Below are 10,877 nucleotides of genomic sequence, written 5' to 3' on the forward strand. Positions count from 1 at the left end.
ATCCAAAAAAGGAATTACAGTCTGCCAAAAGTGTGCTCTATAATTTATGATTTTATAAATGGATATGGTTTTCATAGTAGTCAAAGATAATAGTTTGTCTTTCTGTGGTACCAGTGTAATATCCCTTTTTTCATTTCTGATTGAGTTTATTTGAGTCCTTTCTCTTCTATTTCTGGTTAATCTCGCTAGTGGTCTGTAGATTTTAGTTACCTTTTCAAAGAACAAACTTCTTGTTTGGCTGATCATTTGTACATTTTGTTTGTTTTCATTTTGTTTAGTTCTGCTCTGAAATTTATTTCCCTTTTTTCTAGCTTGAGATTGGGTTTGTTCTTCTTTGTCTGTTTCCTTGAAGTGTGATGTTAGGTTGTAAATTTGTGAACCTTCTGTCTTTTTGATATAAGCATTTAAGTTTATGAATTTCTCCTCAGCACTGCCTTTTCTGTATCCCAGAGATTTTGGAAGCTTGTGTTACTTTGGTGTTCAGTTGAAAAAAAAATTTTATTTCCATCTTAATTTCATCATCAACCCAAAGATCTTTCAACAAGAAGTTGTTTAATTGCCATGATGTTTTGTAGATTTGAGAGTTCCTCTTGGAATTGATTTCTGGTTTTATTCCACTATGATCTGAGAAGATACATGGTATAATCTCAATTTTTTTGAATTTTCTGAGACTTGTTTTGTGACTGGATAAGGAAATCTATTTTGGAAACTGTCTCCTGTGCTGATAAGTAGAATGTATATTCTGTAGTTTGGGGGGAAAATGTTCTGGTAATGTCTATTAGGTTCATTTGTTCTAGTGTCCCTTTTAAGTCCAGTGTTTTCTTATTGATTTTCTGCCAGTTCTATCAGTAGAGTATTGAAATCCCTAGCAATTATGATGCTAATGTTTACTTCCTTCTAGTTCAATATGTTTTATAAATCTAGGAGCTCCTGGGTTGGGTGCATATACATTTAGGATTATTATGTCTTCTCATCAAATTTCTCTCTTTGTCTTTTCTCACCATTGTCTGATTTAAAGTCTATTTTATCTGACATAAGAAAAGCTGCTTCTGCTCTATTTTCATTTCCATTTGTGTGGAATATTTTTTTCATCCCCTTTTCCTTGACACTATGAGAATCCTTTCAAGTTAGATGGGTTTCTTGGAGACAACACATATTTGGGTTGTTTTTTTCCATCTGTTCAGCCAATCTATGTCTTTCAAGCAGAGCATTAAGACCATTTACATTCAATGTTAGCGTTGATACATGGGATGCTGTTCTGTTCATGTTGAACATTCACATGTCCATCATGAATGTGAATTATTCATTTATAGTGTGACAATTTAATATTCTTTAGTTGATTGTGGCATAGAAAATGATTATTATTAATAATTTAGTAATAGAATTACCTCAGTCTTTGAATTCTTAAATCCGTAATTCACAATCATGGTAAGCTTAGGAGGCTGCAATTAACCATGAAAAAGTTAAAATTATACCCCTAGCCATTCAAAAAGAAAACCCAGAAAATGACCAATATGAAAACATTTCATGCAAAAATATGGCATATATGAAGATTCGACAATTAAGTTTGCAAACTCATCCTACAAAAAGTACTACATACCTGATTGATGAATATCACAATAGTCACCTTGGAATTACTCCCTTTGGGAAGCTATGTACTAATGCCAGCATTTAGTCTACCCTTCAAAGAAGTTTTGGAACTCTTTTTCTGGAATGGCCATCAGAGCTATCACTGTACTATGCTTGACATCCTGAATGTCATCAAAATGTCTTTCTTTCAATATTTCTTTTATCTTGAGGTAAAGAAAAAAAGTCTTTCTATCAGATAAGTAGGGTAGGTATTCCAATATAGTTATTTGTTTCCTGGGAAAAACCTCCTTCATAGATAATGCCTTGTGAGCTAGTGCATTGTCATAATGCAAGAGCCACAGCTTTCATACCAAGATTTTTAATTAAGATTTTTCTAATTATTTCTCTATTGATGTTTACTTGGTCTGTTATTCTTCACACAAGCAAATGATGAATTTGACATACAATTCAATAAATTTTTGCAATGTTTTCATCAGCTCTGCTCATTACTGGCTTCCCTGACCTCTCTTCATCAGTGATACTTTCTTTCCCCTCAGAAAAATGCTTAATCCATTTGTATGTTGCTATTTTCTTCATGGCATTATCCCTATAAACATAGATTAACATGTCCCAGATTTCAGTTCCATTCTTGCCAAGTTTAAAAGAAATTTAATGATTGCTGGTTGCTCTAATTTAAGCTCTGGCATTCTTGTGATGGCACACAAAAATGTGCAACAATAATGAATGCCACTCAGCAAGACAGTACCACATGTCAACATGAACACAGCTGTCAAGCACTGATATATCAAGGTTATAAAACCTTACCAAGTTGTTTGTATGGTGCTGCCAACATAAGCATGTAGTGACAGTTCATTAATTTAATTGTCAGACCTTGTAGATAAATTCAAGGACATATTAATAAGCAGATTACTTACTCAACTGATGTTAATATTTAAAGGACAGTTAAAATTAATATAGTTATGCTTGATGGTATTCTGGAGTACTTTGAAGCAGAACAAGACTCTTAATAATAACTTAAAAAAGGCAGATAAAATGCAAAATTATTCCTGCCAAGACATTTGACAGTTGCATTCAGGGACTAAAAAAGCCAAAATTTAGGAGGCAAAACTGTAGATAAGTTCTTCTGTCTTATCTACTAGATTTAAACATTAACATAGTTTAAACATAGAAATAGTCACATAGACCAACAAAACAGAATAGAGAACATGAGTATAAACCAAAACATAGATGGCCAACTAGTTTTTGGTAAGAGGACTCAAATATACTTCAGGAAAAGGATAGTCTCTTCAACAAATGATGTTGAAGAAAAACTGGATATTAATATTCAAAATAATGCAATTGAACCATTATCTTACACTAGGCACAAAGAATTAACTAAAATAGGTTAAAGACTTAAGTGTAAGACATGAAACAAAATTTCTGGAAGAAAATAAAAGGAAAGAACCTCTTCACATTGGCCTTGGCAATGACTGTTTTGGATATGAAACCCCAAAGCAAAAAAAGCAACAAAAGCAAAAATAAACAAGTGTGACTACTTGTGTAAGCCATAAAGCTTCTGCACACAGTAAGGAAAATAATCAGCTTGTGAAGAAGCAGCCTACAGATAGGGAAATGTATTTTTGAACCATATATCTGATAAGGAGTTGATGTCCAAAATATATAAGGAATTTATAAAACTTAATAACATAAAAACAAATAACCTAATTTAAAAATAGGCAAAGTGGCCGAGTGTGGCAGCTCATGCCTGTAATCCTAGCACTCTGGGATTGCCCAGCACTTGGGAGGCTGAGGCAAGAGAATTGCCTAAGCCCAGGAGTTTGAGGTTGCTGTGAGCTGTGACTCTACAGCACTGTACTGAGGGCAGCAAGTTGGGACTCTGTCTCAGAAAACAAAAACAAAAATCCTAGCACTCTGGGAGAATGAAGTGGGAAGATCATTTGAGCTCAAGTGATCTTAAGACCAGCCTCAGAAAGAGTGAGACTCTGTCTCTACTAAAAATAGAAAAAAATTTAGCCAAGCATTGTTCAGGTGCCTGTAGTCCCAGCTACTCTAGAGGCTGAGGCAGGAGGATTGCTTGGGCCCAAGAGTGTGAGGATGTTGTGAGCTAGGCTGATGACCTGGCACTCTAGTCTGGGCAACAGAGTGAATCGCTGATTAAAAAAAAAAAAAGTAGAAAAAGGACATGAATAGATATTTTTACAAAGAAGACATGAAAAGCTCATAAGTATGAAAGGTGTTCAACCACACTATCAGGGAAATGCAAATTAAAAGCACAATGATATAACAAATGTTGGCAAGGATGTGGAGAAAAGGGAACAATTGTACATTGTTGGTAGGAATATAAATTGGTACAGCCATTATAGAAAACAGCATTGAGGTTCATTAAAAATTTAAAAAACAAAAAAATACCATATGATCCACCATTCTCTCTTCTGGGTATATACCCAACAGAAATGAAACCAGTGTCTCATAGAGAACTGCATTCTCATGTTCATTGCAGCATCATTCCTAATATGCAAGATGTGGAAACAATTTGAGGGTCTGTTGACAGGATAATGGTCAAAGAAATTTTGTGAGATGTTAGTGGAATATTATTCAGCTTTATAAAGGAGATTCTGCCTTTTGAGGAAACATGGATGAACTTGCTGGACAGTCTGCTAAGTTAAATAAGCCAGGCACAGAAAGATGTATCCTGTATGATCTCACTTCCATGTGAAATATAAAAAATCCAAATACGTAGAAAAAGAGAATAGAATTATATTTACCAACAGGCAAGATTTGAAGCGAGAAATGTATGTTGAGTTATATTTTCACTCAAAAAATAATGCATTGTAGCAAGGAAGAAAATAGGCATCATATAGTTGAGATTTGCTAGGAGTGTGGATCTCAAGTATTCTCACCATACAAGGAAAGTTACCATGTGAAGTGAGGGGCATGCTAATTAGTTTGATTGTGACCGTTACTTCCCAATGTATGCATTTATCAGAACACCATATCATACATCTTGAACGTATATAATTGAATATATATAATTTTTGTCATTTGTACCTCAGTAAAGCTGAAAATAAAAACATTGTTATATCTATGAGTTAGGAGTTTTACTCCCACATGTCTAGCCAACAGATTCACATATACATGTATACCAAGTGTGTGGGCATTCAAGTATCTTTACTTATAATAGGCAAAAAGTGGAAATATTCCACAGGTAACTAAATTGAAGTATATTCAGAGAATGGGATATGTATAACAATAAAAATAAATCATAATATAAATAATATCAAGGGAAATCTTAAGGATATAATGAGAAAAAAATCATGCATAGGAGAATGCACACAGCATGATTCCATTTATAAAAAATACAAGTCTAATCTGTGACGTTAGAAATAGGATAGTGGATACACTTGAGGAGGTAGAGGGAGTGGTGATTATGAAGAGCATGACAGGGCTTTTCAGATGTTAAAATGTTCTATTTCTCCTCAAGTGGTAGAACCATGGATGTGCTTATTTATTCACTGAACTGTACCTTTATTATTTTATTCCTTTCTGTATGTATTTCATGCCTAAATGAAAAATAAAATGACAATAAATTGATATTTACTTATAATAAATATTATTTATATTTAGGATATACAACATGATGTTATGAGATACACAGATCATAGGTAGTAAAAAGTTTAGTATACTGAAGCAAATCAACATAGCCATCATCTCTGACTTACCCTTTCTTGCCCTTTTTTGTTTTTGTGGAAAGAGCTGATAAAATCTCATTTAGCATACAGTAGCAGTTGTATTACCCACAGTTCTCATGTTGTACATTAGATCTCTAGACTTGCTCATGTTACATACTTGCTACTTTATATAAAGTGATATTTTAAGATAAAGAAGAAATTGGAACATAGTATTCTATATATATTTGGCCATATTTTCACTCAAATGTTAGTACATAATAAAAATGCTAATAGGCATATAAAGCCCATGTTGAAAACCATTTTGGAGGAAGTTTTCATACTAGAAGAGAAACAGATTCTGGAGAAACTACAAGAAATTATGAGTGTTAAAATGTCTTGGAAAAGTTTATTATTCTACAAAATAAACAAGTTAACAAGAAAGTAAATAAAACTAAGACTAAATAAAATAAATATAAATTTAATATAAATACTAGGAACATAAATTCCTAGTAATCAAACAATATGATTATAGACATTATAAACATGAGGCTTTGGAATCCCAAAAGACATGGAGTGAGGGAAGGATATTTGTTATTAGGAAGTAGATATATATTTTGATAATTTTAAGAAATTGATGGGAGTAAATATGGTTTTGCCATTATGTTAAAGATAGCCAACATAAAGAAAAATATTAATAGTATATACAAGTATTAAACTGAAATAAATCTATCCAATATAAAGCAGAAAAAGGAGAAGAAATGCATTAAAAGGTACATAAAATATGATCATATAACAATACTAACATAATACTATTAAAATATCTATAAAAAAGTTAAACTTGCAAATTAAGAGATTCCACAACCTCCGATTCCTGCATCTATCCACTCCAGTCAGGATTCTATCCCCACTACCTGCTGGAAATGCTCTTGTCAGGATAATCAGTGTTTCCAATTCAGTGTTTATCTCTCTGTGCTCATGCTTTTCCTTTCAGCAGGATTCCATGGAGTTATTTACACTTTCTAACTTGAAACATTTCTTCTCTTAGTTCTTCTTTTTATAACATCAGCCCAGTCTTCCTCCCTGAAGTGAGAACTCATGTAACCACATTGCTTATCTAACACATCCTTTTAGCTGTCTTGGAGGCAGCCCACACTGATATGGCTCAAGAAGAAAGCTTATTTGCTAGGATTGTATTGAGTATTTTTATGTCCATATTCATTAATGATATTGGTCTCAAGTTTTCTTTTTGTTGTGACCTTTCCTGGTTTTGGGATTAGAATGATAATTTGCTTCATAGAAGGAGTTGGGGAGGGTTCCTCTTCCCAATGATTTGGGATATTCTGTAATAGAGGTATAAGCATTTTTCTTTTAAAGTTTGGCAGAATTCTGGTATAAAACCAACTAGTCCAGAACTTTTTTTTTGTTGGAAACTTTTTTATTGTTGCAATTTTGGTGCTTGAAATTGGTCTGCTCAAGAGTTCTGTTTCTTCTTGATTGAGTTGAGGGAGGCAGTATGATTCCAGGAATTTTTCCATTTCTTCTACATTTTCAGTTTTCTGGCCATAGAGATTTTTGTAGTACTCAGTGATAATATTTAGTATTTCTGTGGTGTCTATTGGTATCTATCCTTTTTTTCTTTTTGTTTCTAATTGAGTTTATTAGAGCTCTTACTTTTCTGTTTCTGGTTAATCTGGCCATGGGTTTGTCAATTTCATTTATCTTTTCAAAGAACCAGGCTTTTATTTCCTTAATCTTCTGAATGGTTCTTTTGTTCTCAATTTCATGTAGTTCCAACTCGATTTTGGTTATTTTTTTCTTTTGCTGGGCTTGGGATTAGATTGTTCTTCTTTTTCCAGTTACTTGAGATGGTGCATTAGATTGTTGATTTATGCTCTTTCTGATTATTGATTTGGGCATTTAATGCTACACATCAAAAAGTTAATTCATGATGCATAGGTGGGCTTCATCCTTGGGATGCAAGCTTGGTTCAACACATGCAAATCTACAAATGTAATTCACAACATAATCAGAAGTAAAAACAAAGACCATATGATCCTCTCAATAGATACCGAAAAAGCATTCTACAAAATTCAACATCTTTTTTTGATGAGAACACTTAATAAAACTGGCATAGATAGGATATTCCTAAAATGATAGAAGCCATCTATAACAAACCCACAGCTAACATTATATAGAAGAGAGAAAAATCAAAAGCATTCTGCTTACAACTGGAATCAGACAAGGATGTTCACTATCACCACTACTCTTCAACATAGTGCTGGAAGTCCTAGTCAACGCAGTCAGACAAGAGAAGGATATTGAGGGTATCCAAATGCGGACAGAGGAGATCAAACTATTGCTCTTTGCTGATGACATGATCATATGCTAGGAAACTCGAAGGTCTCAACTATGTGACTCTTGGATGTGATTGAGAAATACAGCAATACCTCAGGATATAAAATCAGTGTACACAAATCCATAGCCTCATATGTGCCAACAACAGTCATGCTGAGAATCAAATCAAAGATACAATACCCTTCACAGTGGCAACAAAGAAAATGAAATACCTTGGAAAATCTTTAACAAAGGATGTGAAGGATCTCTACAGAGAGAACTATGAAACACAGAGAAAAATAATTACAGAGGATGTTAACAGATGGAAGAACATATCACACTCATGGATTGGAAGAATCAGCAGAGCCAAAATGTCTATACTTCCAAAGCAATCTACAGATTTAATGAAATCCTCATTAAAATACCAACATCATACTTTGAAGATCTTGAAAAAATAGTTCTGCATTTTGTGTAGAGCCAGGCAAAAAACCTGAACTGCTAAAACAATTCTATTAAATGAGAACAAATCTGGTGGTATCACTTTATCAGACTTCAGGTTATACTACAAGTCCTTAGTGATCAAAACAGCACAGTATTGGCATTAAAAATAGAGTCATAGATCTATGAAACAGAACAAAAAAAGATAGAGATGAAACCAGCCTTATCTGGCTATCTGATCTTTGACAAAGCAAACAAAAGCATTCACTAGAGAAAAGAATCCTTGTTCCATAAATGGTATTGGAACTGGTTAGCCACATGTAAAAGAGTGAAACTGGATCCACACTTCTCATCACTTATAAAAATTAACTCTCAATGGATAGAAGATTTAAACTAAGACATGAAACTATAAAAACCCTAGAAGAAAGTGTTAGAAAAACTCTTAATCTTTTTTCTTCTTTTGCCCGGGGCTAGGTTTGAACCCGCCACCCTTGGCATATGGGGCCAGTGCCCTACTCCTTGACCCATATTGGCTTAAGGAAAGAATTCACTGGCAATGATAGTAATAACTAAAGTAAATAAATGGGACCTGATCAAGTTAAAAAGTTTCTGCTGAGCTAAGGACATAATCAATAATCAGAGAGACACTCTATAGAATGGAAGAAGATACTTGCGTGTTCCAAATTCAACAAAGGGCTAAAAACCAGAATCAATAACCAACACAAAAAAAGCATCAAGAAAAGAGCATACAACTCCATTAAAAACTGGGCGAGAGACACAAACAAAACTTTTCCCATGAGGACAGATGGATGCCCACCAAACACACACAAAAATACTCATTGTCTCTAATCCTTGGAGAAATGCAAATCAACATCACTTTGAGGTACCTTCTAACCCTAGCGAGAATGGCTCCCATCAGAAGATCCCAAGACAACAGATGCTGGCATGGGTGTATAGAGAAGGGAACACTTATTCACTGTTGGTGGGACTGCAATCTAGTTCAGTCTCTATGGCAGTGATTTTCAAATGGTGTGCCATGAGAGGATCTTAGGTGTTGGGAAAAATTTAAAAGATCATTAATTAAATTATTTTTGAAAGAAGTTCAAAGCACAGTAAGTATACTCCTTTTTTACTCCCCCCCATTTTAGAATATGTGCTGCTGAAGCAAGCACCTTACTCTTTTTTTTTTTATCAACATAATTTAAGTGTGCCATGGAAGTTTAACTATATAGGTTCAAGTGTGCCATGAGATTAAAAAAGTTGAAAAACACTGCTTTGTGGAAGGAAGTTTGGAGAGTTCTCAAAGAACTAAAAGTAGATCTACCATTTGATCCTACAATCCCATTAGTAGGTATTTACCCACAAGAAAGAAAAGACTTTTACATAAGGACATTTGCACTCAATATTTATAGTAGCACAATTCACAATCAGAAAGATGTGGAAACAACCCAAGTGCCTTTTGGCACATAAATTGATTAATAAATTGTAGTATATGTATACCATGAAATACTATTCAGCCATAAAACAAGACAGAGAATTTGTATCTTCTGTAACAACCTGGATGGCCTTGGAGAATATGTTCCTAAATAAAGTATCAGAAAGATGGAAGAATAAGCATCACCTATAACTCAGTTCCAATTTGAAACTAGATTAACAAATACATGCTTATAAATTAAATTCACATAGGGGAAAGTGGAAAGGGTTGGGTAAGTTCCCACCCAATGGGTATCTCGCATGGGTATGTGGCACACTTCCTGGTGAATAACACAACTACAGCATGGACTTTAACCTTAGAAAAGCAATTTATTTAGCCTAATCATATGTGTCCCATGTTAACGTGAAAGAAGAAGAAGAAGAAGAAAGAAGAAAGAAGGCCTGATTCTCTCCTCCATGTCCAACTTTCCTCTCTGCCAATTTGTCAACTCTTGCTCACACAGAAAATCAAAGGCAACCCTTGACTCACGCCTGATTCTCTCTTTTTAAGTCATCCTGTATACCCAATTCATCAGCAAATTCTATAGATTAGGCCTTCAAAACAGAAAAGCATCCTGAGTCTGACTGGTTCTCAGTTTTCAATAAAGTCTCCTAGTTCTAGGCACGGTTATTTTTGTAGAGGCTATTAAAATATCTTCCAACTGTCTCCTTCTGCTCCTTTCGCTTCTCCATGGACGAGATCATCATAAATCTCAATCAGTTCCTGTCACTCTTCCCCTTAGACCCCCTCCCACTTGACCACCAATGACTTTGCCCGCCTCTTGGAATAAAGCCCGAGCTCTTCTTTATTATAACATGTAAGCTTGAAAATAATTTGGTCCCGAAATATCTTAAACTTCATTTCCCCCAACTCTTACTCTTTCATCTTCACCAATATCATATTCTAAGTATCCTCATCCTTTTTTTTCTATTTATAAAATATATAAATGTTGTTCTAAACTTTGAAATGGTTTGTTTTTCCTTTTTATCTGGAATTCCCTAATCATGCCATTTCATGCATAGGTCTTTCCTTCTAGCATTTTGGGTCTTAGCCTTTCTAACCAACCAATCCAGTAGTTTTAGACTCTCCTCACCACAGGTTCAAATTTATTTTCTTCAGATCACTTATCTATATTATGTACTATTTATTTCAAATGCAGCATATGTTGTTTCAAATAAAGCAATATATGTATGTATGTATTTTTCAGAAAAACATCAGATATTAAATTCTACAAAAGCGCACATGTTCTTAGCAGATCACATTTGTCCCATCATTAAGAATTCTTTTTTTCCATGACCTAGTATACCATGGAATACTATGCAGCCATTAAGAAAGATGGAGACTTTACCTCCTTCATGTTTACATGGATAGAG

Source organism: Otolemur garnettii, unplaced genomic scaffold (genome assembly GCF_000181295.1).
Source record: "Otolemur garnettii isolate 467f Iridium unplaced genomic scaffold, OtoGar3 scaffold00003, whole genome shotgun sequence".
NCBI lineage: Eukaryota > Metazoa > Chordata > Mammalia > Primates > Galagidae > Otolemur > Otolemur garnettii.